Here is a 12,411-nt window from a genome sequence, read left to right as displayed (position 1 = left end):
CATGTCCAGGCTCACATTGGTGGCTTCCTAGGGTCACTTCCTTTTACAGGAAATTGTTGTGACCACAGGGAATGCAGCCAATGCATCTCAAAGGCCAGGACATCGCCAGGGTCCTCGGAGACCCAGTGTATCTGTCCTCATCAGCACGGCCTGGTGTCACCCACACATAGGGGCTGCCTGGGCTGGGCTCCTCCGAAGCCAAAGGGACGTGAGCCGGGGGGTGGGTGATACCAGGAGGGGACCCCTCAGCCCTGGTGAGGGTGTGGCCTGCAGGGTCTGCTTCCCCTGGCCTGTGGGACCCTCCCGTGAGCCCTAACTGGGGTAGTTCAACTGGCCGCTTGCCAGGGGTGGCCTTCAGCTCCATGCTTTTCATCCCAAGACTTCTGCCTTGGTCACTATTGGTGTAGTGAATGTTGAATGGAAACACTATATGAATGTACTTTGTCCTTCGTGCCTTAGCTTTGTCCTTGACCTGGGGACCTGAGATGTTACAGCCACAAAACAGCCTTTCCCGGCAAGTGGATTTTGTATTTGCTAACACTTGTGGGTTCTGCCTGTTTAAGCCAACAGACTGGGTTTATTTCCTTGGTTTTCTTTTCTTTTCTTTTCTCTTTTCTTTTCTTTTTTTTTTGGAGACAGTCTCACCCTGTTGCCCAGGCTGGAGTGCAGTGGTGTGATCTCGGCTCCCTGCAACCTCTGTCTCCTGGATTCAGGTGATTCTCCTGCCACAGCCTCTGAGTAGGTGGGATTACAGGCATGTGCCATCACGCCTGGCTAGGCTAATTTTTGTATTTTCAGTAGAGACGGGTTTTCACCATGTTGGTCAGGCTGATCTCGAACTCCTGACCTCAGGTGATCCGCCTCCTCCATGGCCTCCCAAAGTGCTGGGATTACAGGCGTGAGCCACCGTGCCTGACTGATGTTTTTTTCTTACACTGCATGATACAGGGTCTCCCCTTGGGTCCTGCCTATTACCTACTGCAAAGGGGCTCTGAGCTTAGCTTTGTTGGAGCTGGATGTCACCACCTGAATGGCTGTCCCTTATGTGTCTTCCAGATTTGTAAATAATATATTAAATGTTTGCTGAATACTGGCCACTATTCCTGGTGCTGGGCATGTAATATTAATAATAATTGTGGGGATTTAGCCTCTGCTCTTTTCCCCAGGCTGTGGCCCAAGTCAAGGAAAGGTGTTTGGAGTTGGGTGTGGTGTTACCTGTGCCTATAGTTCGGCTACTCCGAAGGCTGGGGCAGGAGGATGGCTTGAGCCCAGGAGGTCCAGGCTGCAGTGAGCCGTGATCATGCTGCTACCCTCCAGCCTGGGCGACAGAGCCAGACCTTGTCTCTTTTTTTTTTTTTTTTGAGATGGGGTCTTGCTCATCGCCCAGGCTGGAGTGCAGTGGCGCGATCTCGGCTCACTGCAAGCTCTGCCTCCCGGGTTCACGCCATTCTCCTGTCTCACCCTCCTGAGTAGCTGGGACTACGGCGCCCGCCACCACTCCCGGCTAATTTTTTGTATTTTTAGCAGAGATTGGGTTTCACTGTGTTAGCTAGGATGGTCTCGATCTCCTGACCTCGTGATCTGCCCGCCTTGGCCTCCCAAAGTGCTGGGATTACAGGTGTGAGCCACCGCGCCCGGCCCAGACCGTGTCTCTTAATTTAAAAACAGGAGGAATGGAGGCATCCTGGCAGGTGCTGCCCGTGGAGAGGCTCCTCCAGGATGAAGCCGGGAAATGAACGTGGGAGGGCGTGAGTGGACAAAGGATGAAAGACAGCAAGCCGCAGGGTGGGAGGCCCTGAAAAATGTCTCAGATGCCGAGCGTGTGGGTGGCGCGGTGGGAGACGCTGCCTGCTCCCCTGGCTGGAGGGCTTCCTGGGCAGGGTGAATGTGGCCCCTTCTCCTGACCCTGGTTCCTCTCTGTCACTGAGAGATCTCCAAGAGCTGGTAGTGAAGGCAGCTCGACATACGTTAACTTTTATCATTGTGGTAGAATATACACAGTGTAAACCTTACCATTTTAACCATTTTCAAATGTACATTTCACTGGCATTAAGTGAAGTCATGCGTTGCTTGATGACAGGGATAGGTTCCAAGAAATGCATCGTTAGGCGATTCTGTTGCTCTGGGAGCGCCATGGGGCGCCCGTCACAGAACTAGAAAGTGCAGCCAGTTACAGACCCAGCACCAACCTGCCAGAGTGTTAGTTACCGTGCTGAGCACTGCAGGCAGTTGTGACACCATGGGAAGTGTTTGTGTGTCTAAACATAGAAAGGGTGCTGTAAAAATAGGGTATAAAAGATAACGGCGTGCCTGGGTAGGGCACCTGCCATGCACAGAGCTTGCTGGACTGCAAGTTGCCCTGGGTGAGCGAGTGGTGAGTGAACATGAAGGCTGAGAACAGGACTGTGCAGTGCTGCAGACTTTATAAACACCTGGCGTGTCATACCCTAAACTGAGTTTTCTAAGTTGCGCTAGGACATTGCGACAGCTATGATGTCACCAGGTGACAGGAATTTCCTGGCTGCGTTCTAATCTACGGGACCATGGTGGTTATCTGTGGTCTGTCCCTGACCGAAATGCCCTTCTGTGGCGCATGAAATTGTGCATCATGACTTTTCCATCATCCCAGAGGGAAACTGTATCCGTCATAGCGTACCCTTCTCTTGCCTCTATGCCTCTACCCCACCTGCGAGTAAATGCTGTTCTGCTCTGACACAATGTAGCTTTTATTCATTCTCATCTCAGTTGTTGCTGTGTGTCCTGCGCTGAGCTATGAGAACCCAGGATGTTCAGTGAAAGTTGGTGGCCACGTGCAGTAGCTCAGGCCCAAAATCGCTTTTGGAGGCACTTTGGGAGGCCGAGGCAGGCGGATCCCTTGAGGCTGGGAGTTTGGGACTATCCTGGGCAGAGTGGTGAAATCCCATCTCTAATACAAAAGTTATCTGAGGCCAGGCGCGGTGGCTCAAGCCTGTAATCCCAGCACTTTGGGAGGCCGAGGTGGTGGATCACAAGGTCAGGAGATCGAGACCATCCTGGTTAACATGGTGAAAGCTCATCTCTACTAAATATACAAAAATTAGCTGGGCGTGGTGGCGGATGCCTGTAGTCCCTACTGCTCAGGAAGCTGAGGCAGGAGAATCGCCTGAACCAGGGAGTCAGAGATTGCAGTGAGCCGAGATCGTACCACTGCACTCCAGCCTAGGTAACAGAGTGAGACCCTGTCTCAAAAAAAAAAAAAGAAAAAAAAAAAACCCAAACAAACAAAAAACACAGCAGTTGGTTTAACTCAGCCCGAGGCTGAGTTGTGCTCCATCGTGAGGCTGTCCTGTGTACTGCAGGATGTTAGCAGCAGCCCTGGCCTCCACCCACAGATGCCAGGAGCACCTGCCTTTGGGTTCCCCGTTGGTACAACCGAAAATGTCTCCAGACATTACCAGTTGGGAAAGTCATTTCTCTCTGTGCTGCGTACATGTGGAGCGTGTACAGGCAGCAGGCCAGGGCCAGTGGCCTTTCCATCTGCTCGTGACTGTTTATAATCTTCCACTAACTCCAACTAAAACTGGGGAGGCAGTGGTCCCTGGCAAGAGACCCGGCTTTGGGGGGCGTATTCTGATGTTTACAGATGCGCTGCAGGGTCCGTCGTCAGCACAGTGAGGCCCCTCCCACTGGTCCCAGGCCACCTCGCTGTGCGTGTGCTTAAGTCGCTGGCAGGTGCCCGTGCTGGAGGCCTTTATATTATAAGAGTCGATCCAGGCGCTGAGAAATAGTGCACTCCTTAAGCCTGTGGGCTGAATGCTTTAAATGCAGTTGTCGAGCAGAAGGTGTTTTTAGAATCCAACAAGTGATTTTGGCTGTGTACTTTTGTTAGAGTCTTAAATCCCTTGGGTTTCCAAGGCAACTGTGAAACTCTTCCATTCGATTATTCCGAGTTGCTAAGATGAGGACACAAGGCTGTGAGCTGTGCGAGGATGGAGGATGTTCTGCCCACGCCGTGGCGGCCAGTGACTCCCTGAGCTGCGTCCTCCGTCCGAGCCCTCAGGCTGGGATTTGGAAGCTTGGGGTTTGGAGGTAGATCATGATCCCGTGGAGGTCAGTTGGTTTCCATTAAAGATTTATTCTATCTTAGAGAAGAGGATGTTTAATTCTCATCCCATTTATAGAAGCAAATGCCCTTTTTAAAAAAATTTTTTATTTTTGAGACACAGCTTCACTGTCACCCAGGCTGGAGTGTGGTGGTGCAATCTCGACTCACTGCAGCCTCCGCCTCCCGGGTTCAAGCGATTCTCCTGCCTCAGCCTCCAAGTAGCTGGGATTACAGGCTCCCACGACCACGCCCAGCTAATTTTTGTATTTTTAGTAGAGATGGGGTTTCACCATGTTGGCCAGACTTGTCTTGAACTCCTGACCTCAGGCGCTCCGCCTGCCTCAGCCTCCCAAAGTGTTGGGATTACAGGCGTGAGCCACCGTGCCCGGCCACAAAGTCCCTTTTCTTTCTTTCTTTCTTTTTTTTTTTGAGTCTCGCTCTGTTACCAGGCTGGAGTGCAGTGGTGCAATCTCAGCTCACTGCAACCTCCGCCTCCCGGGTTCACACCATTCTCCTGCCTGTCTCCTGAGTAGCTGGGACTACAGGCTTTCGCCACCATGCCCAGCTACTTTTTGTATTTTTAGTAGAGATGGGGTTTTACCATGTTGGCCAGGATGGTCTCGATATCTTGACCCTCGTGATCCACCTGCCTCGGCCTCACAAAGTGCTGGGATTACAGGCGTGAGTCACTGCGCCCGGCCACAAAGTCCCTTTTCTAAGAACATACGTCAAGTGGTCACCATGGATCATTCGATGTCGATGCCCCAACCCCTCTGTGCATCATCCTGGCTCCTGGTGACCCTGGGGCCTGTTTGTTTTTAAGAGTGATTTTCTAGGCAGGGAGGACAAATGCATTCTAACTTAACAGCTTCCAAGAAACAGTATGCCTTGAAATTTATTTCCCAGTTACAGCAGTTCACTTCTATGAGAGCTTGTGGGAAATAGCATTAAAATGTGCAGATTCATGTGTGCAGGCAGGCCCATGCCTCCCCAGGCCCTGGCGTCTCCTTCTCATCTGCGGAGGGAGCGCAGTAAGGACCTGAGAGGTGACTGGTGAGGCCTTGACGAAGTGGATGTGTAGCTACTGCATGAGAAGATGGTAAAGGAACAGCCCAGGTGCCCCAACTAAATGGCCCCACACATGCCTAATCTGTGTGTTTTGTAAAGTAAGCGTGAACTTGAACCCTGGTGAGGCGGGAGCTTGACATGTTGGGATTTTTAAGCGTACATTAGAACTGCAGGAGCTCCAGATGGGGGACGATGGCCTCCCGGGTAGGCAGTGCTGCCTGCAAGCCTCCTGTCTGCTCCGGGAGGGGAGTGAGGGTCCTAGCTCTCAGGGTAGGGGATCTTCGAGCTGTGTCTTGGACCAGGCCGGCCTGCCTCCGGTGAGGCAGAGCTTCCTTGTGCTGACAGCAGCTCGTCGCAGCCCCCAGAGCTCCTTGCTGGGGAAAAAGCAAGAACTGCTGAGCGGAGGGGGCCACAGCTCTGTTCCCTTCTGTGTTCCCCCCTTCTGTCCACGAAGGTTGGGGAGGAGGACCCCCCACGGTCTCAGCCGTCCTGATCACAGGAGGGCAGGGAGTTACCTCTGAGGTTACATCCATGCGGGGACTCCCGTCCTGAGTATATGTGGCATCTCGGCCCTCCTGGCGCCCGGCAGAACGTGCGGTGCCCCCACCCGGCCTCCGGAACACCTTTCACAGTCCGTTTAGTAGCACGGCAGATCCAATGGTTCTGTTGAAGCAAATTTCCTGCACTTGAGATGGTCTTTTTATTTTTTGGATGGAAGGGTTTCAACCAAAAGATGGCGTCATGTGCTTTGGTCAGTAGTGGGGTGGGAAGGACCCCGATCCTACAGATCCCACGGCCGTTCGGGTGGGGTGGGAAGGGTGTCCATGTCCACACCCCGATCCCACAGATCCCACAGCAGCTCGGGAGGTGCTGGGCTTGATCTGGCTCCACGCTGCGATCCCACAGATCCCACAGCCGCTCGCTCGGGAGATGCTGGGCTTGGTCCTGCTCCACACCCTGATCCCACAGCCTCTCGGGAGATGCTGGGCTTGGCTTGTTTTCATCCACTCCCCTGTTCAGTCCTGTCCTGGGAAGCTTGAGAACTCAGCTGCACCTTCTCTAGATGTTTTTGCTTTCAGGTATGAGCAGAATTACCTGCAATCAGCTCTGACCACATTACAGTCTGTTAGGGGAGCAGCTGGTGACTAGGACAGAGACAATAACACCCTTCACAGCACCATGGCTGCTTTTTGTTTTCGTTTTATTTTTTAAAAATTTCTGCTCTCGGCACTGGACAGAGTATTTTTTGTTTTTGTTTTGAGACGGAGTCTCACTCTGTTGCCAGGCTCAAGTGCAGTGGCGCCATCTTGGCTCACTGCAACCTCTGCCTCCCAGGTTCAAGCGATTCTCCCACCTCAGCCTCCCGAGTAGCTGGGATTACAGGCACTCACCACCATGCCCGGCTGATATTTTGTATTTTTAGTAGAGACAAGGTTTCGCCACGTTGGCCAGGCTGGTCTCAATCTTGTGAACTTATGAACCCCAGCTTCCCAAAGTGCTGGGATTACAGGCATGAGCCACTGCACCCGGCCGTGTTTTTTTGGTTTTTTATTTTTATTTTTATTTTTTTTGAGACGGAGTCTCACGCTGTTGCCCAGGCTGGAGTGCAGTGGCGCGATCTCGGCTCACTGCAAGCTCCGCCTCCTGGGTTCACGCCATTCTCCTGCCTCAGCCTCCTGAGTAGCTAGGACTACAGGCGCCCGCCACCGCGCCCGGCTAATTTTTTGTATTTTTAGTAGAGACGGGGTTTCACTGTGGTCTCGATCTCCTGACCTTGTGATCCGCCCGCCTCGGCCTCCCAAAGTGCTGGGATTACAGGCTTGAGCCACTGCGCCCGGCCTTTTTGGTTTTTTAAAGACAGGGTCTCACTCTCTTGCTCAGGCTGGAGTGCAGTGGTACGATCTCGGCTCACGGCAGCCTTGACCTCCGGGGCTCAGGTGGTCCTCCCACCTCAGCCTCATGAGTAGCTGGGACTGTGGGCGTGCGCCACCATGCCTGGCTGATTTTTAAAAATGTTTTTTGTAGAGATGTAGATCTCACTGTGTTTCCCAGGCCAGTCTCAAACTCCTGGCCTGGGCCTCCCATGGTGCTGGGATCCCAGGTGTGAGCCACTGCCTGGCTCACACTGAACTTTTAACGCAGCCACTCCGGCAGGGTGTCCTTGCGTCTCTGCCTTTGCTCCTTGTCCTGGTGGGGAGGGACTCACAGCTGAGGCCGGCAGCAACGCTGCTCCTCCCCATGGGCGTGGCGCGTGGGGCGTGGGGTGTGGCTGCAGCCTGTCCCGTTATCGTCCAGATGTGGGTGTTTGGGTGTCGGGCTCAGGGCTGAGGCTCTCCTGCAGGTGTCTTTTTAGCTCATGGGTGTGTGTGCTTTTGGCAAGCACCTGGGGGCGTTTTTAGGTTACGAGGTGCGCTGGCTCTAGTAATAAATTACCAGACTTAGTGTCAGAGCAATGCAGGTTTTGTCTCACGGTTTTCTGAAGTCTAAAGCAGCTGGCAGGGCTGGATCCCCTGGAGCTCAGGGGAGTCTGTAGGCCTCTTCCAGCTTCTGGAAGCCACAGCATCCTTGGCTCATGGCCCCACATCATTCCTGCCCCTTCCCATCCTCACTTCTTTTTTTTTTTTTTTTTTTGAGACGGAGTCTGGCTCTGTCGCCCGGGCTGGAGTGCAGTGGCCGGATCTCAGCTCACTGCAAGCTCCGCCCCCCGGGTTTACGCCATTCTCCTGCCTCAGCCTCCCGAGTAGCTGGGACTACAGGCGTCCGCCGCCTCGCCCGGCTAGTTTTTTTTTTTTTTTTTTGTATTTTTTAGTAGAGACGGGGTTTCACCGTGTTCGCCAGGATGGTCTCAATCTCCTGACCTAGTGATCCGCCCGTCTCGGCCTCCCAAAGTGCTGGGATTACAGGCTTGAGCCACCGCGCCCGGCCCCCATCCTCACTTCTGTCACCCCCCTGCCTCCTTCTCTTCTGACAGGGACCCTGGCGGGTCTGTTGAGGGCCCACATGGCTCATCCAGGACTCATCGTCGTGAGATCCTGAACTGAATCAGGTCTGCAGAGTCCCTTCTGCCACAAGGTGGTAAAGCCACAGCTCAGGGGTTGCAGCCTGGGCGTCTCTGCCGGGGCCTCATGGGCTCACCACTGGGGGTTTGCATACGGTAGCTGGGGATTTTGATGAAAATCGCCTCTTTTCTGTTTTTTTTTTTTTTTTTTTGAGTGTCTCGCTCTGTCGCCCAGGCTGGAGTGCAGTGGCGTGATCTCGGCTCACTGCAACCTCCGCCTCCCGGGTTCACGCCATTCTCCTGCCTCAGCCTCCCAAGTAGCTGGGACTACAGGCGCCTGCTACCACACCTGGCTAATTTTTCATACTTTTAGTAGAGACAGGGTTTCACCATGTTATTCAGACTGGTTTCTAACTCCTGACCTCAGGTGGTCCACCTGCCTCGGCCTCCCAAAGTGCTGGGATTACAGGCGTGAACCACCAGGCCGGGCCCTTTTTTCTATTTTTTTGAGGTGTGATATATTACATACACTAAACTACACAGATTTCAGGTGTACAGTTTGGATAGTTTCTTGTTTTTACTCGTAACACTGTATTGGGAAAATATTCATGCTCAGAGAAAAGTTGAAAAAATGAAATGGTGAAGATGCCTGCTGCCTAGATCCCCCAGTTAACATTTCGCTGTGTTTGCTTTGTTATATATTTGTCCATCTAATCACTAAAAACTCTTCTTATTTTTCAGTGCATTTCATTGCAGGCCGAGGCGTCAGGATACTTCATCCCAAAACACGTCAGCGCTCCACACCTTTCCATTTCTCAGTTAAATTCTCTTCACTCTGACGGGTGCCAATCGCAAGTGCATCTTTTCGTTTTCTTTTTTTTTTTTTAGAGACAGGGACTCGCATTCCTGGGCTTTGATGATCCTCCCGCCTCAGTTTCCCGAGCAGCTGGGAGTGTAGTTCGGTACCACAGAGCCTAACTTCAAATGTACTTTTTGAGAAGTTGTGGTTTTTAAATTTGAGACAGGGTGATGCCCAGGCTGGAGTGCAGTGGTGCGATCTCAGCTCACGGCAGCCTCAACCTCCTTGGCTCAAGTGATCCTTCTACCTCAGCCTCCTGAGTAGCTGTGACTACAGGTGCACAGCACCACGCCTGGCTAATTTTTGTATTTTTTGTAGACATGGGGTTTCACTGTGTTGCCCAGGTTGGTCTTGAACTCCTGGACTCAAGTGACCCACCCGCCTTGGCCTCCCACAGTGCTGGGGATTACAGGCGTGAACCACCATCCCCAGCCCGAGAAGTTTTGATAAATGCATGTACCCAAACCCTCCAAAGTGCAGCACATTCTCCCAGGGCCTCTGTCAGGCCTCCAGCTGGCTTTTGGGTGAGGCTCCTTTCTTGCATCAGTGTATTTGGGCCTACCCATGCTGCTGCATCTGTCTGCACTTCTTACCTTTTTCATTGTGGCAGCTGGATCACCTGAGGTCAGGAGTTCGAGACCAGCCTGACCAACATGGTGAAACCCTGTCTTTACCTTTTTCACTGTGGTGAGACTGTCTGTAAAAACAAAAACAAAAACAAACAAAAACAGCGTTAACCATTATGGTTCAATTTGGTTCAATTCTGAGACTCCTCTTCATGGTTTTTTGTTTGTTTGTTTTGAGATGGAGTCTCTCACTCTTGTTGCCCAGGCTGGAGTGCAATGGTACGACGACAGCTCACTGCAGCCTCCACCTTCCGGGTTCAAGCGATTCTCCTGCCTCAGCCTCCCGAGTACCTGGGATTACAGTCACCCAGAACCACACCTGGCTGATTTTTTTGTATTTTTAGTAGAGACGGGGTTTTACCATGTTGGCTGGGCTGGTCTCGAACTCCTGATCTCAGGTGATCCGCCCGCCTTGGCCTCCCGAAGTGCTAGGATGACAGACGTGAGCCACCGCGCCCAGCTTCTCTGTGGTCTTTTTTTTTTTTTTTGAGACGGAGTCTCGCTCTGTCGCCCAGGCTGGAGTGCAGTGGCCGGATCTCAGCTCACTGCCAGCTCCGCCTCCCGGGTTCACGCCATTCTCCTGCCTCAGCCTCCCGAGTAGCTGGGACTACAGGCACCTGCCACATCGCCCGGCTAGTTTTTTGTATTTTTAGTAGAGACGGGGTTTCACCGTGTTAGCCAGGATGGTCTCGATCTCCCGACCTCGTGATCCACCCGTCTCGGCTTCCCAAAGTGCTGGGATTACAGGCTTGAGCCACCGCGCCCGGCCTCTCTGTGGTCTTTAATTTGCATTTCTTTGATGGCTGATGATGCCATTCATAGATCTTTTTTGGTAAAGTGTCTGTCCAGGTCTTTCTGCCATGTTTCGATTGGGCTGTCCTCGTGGCGGCCGTGAGGCGCCGGCCGAGTGAGTGTCGTGGCTCAGCTCGTGGTCATGAGCATCGGGCGCCTGCTCTGCATCTGGGTCCCTGCTTTGGGGAAGTGTCTGTTCAGATCTTCTGCCCGTCTTTTATTACCCAGCGGTGAGAGTTCCTAGGTGTTCTTGTTCCAAGTCCTTCATCAAGTATGTGCTTTGCAAATATTTTCTCTTGGCCTTTGGCTCCTTTTTTTCTTTCTTTCTTTCTTTTTTTTTTTTTTTTTTGAGGCAGAGTCTTGCTCTGTCGCCCAGGCTGGAGTGCAGTGGCATGATCTTGGCTTACTGCAAACTCCACCTCCTGGGTTCAAGCAATTCTCCTGCCTCAGCCTCCCGAGTAGCTGGGATTACAGGTGCCCACCACCGCACCCAGCTAATTTTTGTATTTTTTTTTTTTTTAGTAGACATGGAGTTTCACCATGTTGGTCAGGCTGGTCTTGAACTCCTGACCTCATGATCCACCTGCCTCAACCTCCCAAAGTGCTGGGATTACAGGCGTGAGACACCGCACCCAGCCAAAACCCAACTTTTAGCATGGGAGAGTTCTTTCTGCTTATCCTGATTTCTTTTATGTGTTTTTCACCTTAATTTGTTACAATAATTTATATTTAAAATTTGGCTTTAAAATTGGGTGATTTTGGCCGGGCGCGGTGGCTCATGCCTGTAATCCCAGCACTTTGGGAGTCTGAGGTGGGCGGATCACCTGAGGTTGGGAGTTTGAGACCAGCCTGACGAATGTAGTGAAACCCCGTCTCTGCTAAAAATACAAAAAATTAGCCGGGCGTGTTGGCCAGTGCCTGTAATCCCAGCACTTTGGGAGGCCGAGGCGGGCCCATCACAAGGTCAGGAGGTCGAGACCATCCTGGCTGACACGGTGAAACCCCGTCTCTACTAAAAATACAGAAAGAGGCCGGGCGCGGTGGCTCAAGCTTGTAATCCCAGCACTTTGGGAGGCCAAGACAGGCGGATCACGAGGTCAGGAGATCGAGACCATCCTGGGTAACACGGTGAAACCCCATCTCTACTAAAAAATAAAAAAAACTAGCCGGGCGAGGTGGCGGGCGCCTGTAGTCCCAGCTACTCAGGAGGCTGAGGCAGGAGAATAGCGTGAACCCGGGAGGCGGAGCTTGCAGTGAGCTGAGATCCGGCCACTGCACTCCAGCCTGGGCGACAGAGCGAGACTCCCTCTCCAAAAAAAAAAAAAAAAAAAATACAGAAAGAAATTAGCCCGGTGTAGTGGTGGGCGCCTGTAGTACCAGCTACTTGGGAGGCTGAGGCAGGAGAATGGTGTGAACCTGGGAGGTGGAGGTTGCAGTGAGCCGAGATCGCGCCACTGCACTCCAGCCTGGGCGACAAGAGCAAAACTCTGTCTCAAAATCAATAAATAAAATAAAATAAAATAAAATTGGGTGATTTTTATTTGAAGCCTCTTATGAGCTGAATGTGCACCCCCCACACTCGTGTGTCGGAGCCCCAGCCCCTGTGTGGCTGCGTGTGGGGAGGGCCTTGGAGGAAGTGATAAGGTGGTCACAGCCAGGCCCTGATCCCTGAACACGCTCGTGAGAATATCGCACCCACCACCCACTCTGCTCCCAGACTCCAGGGAGGGGCCCCGAGGGCTCACCTGCCACCGTCTGCAGGTCAGGAGGGGCCTCACCAGACACCAGGTCTGCTGGGACCTTGACCCTCGGACTTCCCAGTCTCCAGAGTGTGAGGAAACTAATTTTCGTTGTTGAGCCGCCCTGCCTGTGGTGTTCTGTCATGGCAACCCAAGCTAAGACAAAGCCTTAACGTGAGTTTGGATATAACCTGTACATTTAGTTCTAGAAATGCACAATTCATATGATGTATCATTGAGGGATT

The 12,411-nt window shown here is 52.5% G+C and overlaps 1 protein-coding gene across 7 annotated transcripts in view; it reads left to right on the top strand.

Annotated features, from left to right (window-relative positions):
* Positions 1-12,411, top strand: part of ZBTB46 (zinc finger and BTB domain containing 46) — a 97,770-nt gene that overhangs the window by 43,994 nt on the left and 41,365 nt on the right. The gene's annotated exons all lie outside the window — the stretch shown is intronic.

Source organism: Macaca fascicularis, chromosome 10, assembly GCF_037993035.2.
Source record: "Macaca fascicularis isolate 582-1 chromosome 10, T2T-MFA8v1.1".
Taxonomy (NCBI): Eukaryota; Metazoa; Chordata; class Mammalia; order Primates; family Cercopithecidae; genus Macaca; species Macaca fascicularis.
This window is presented reverse-complemented; position numbering and strand designations above follow the sequence as displayed.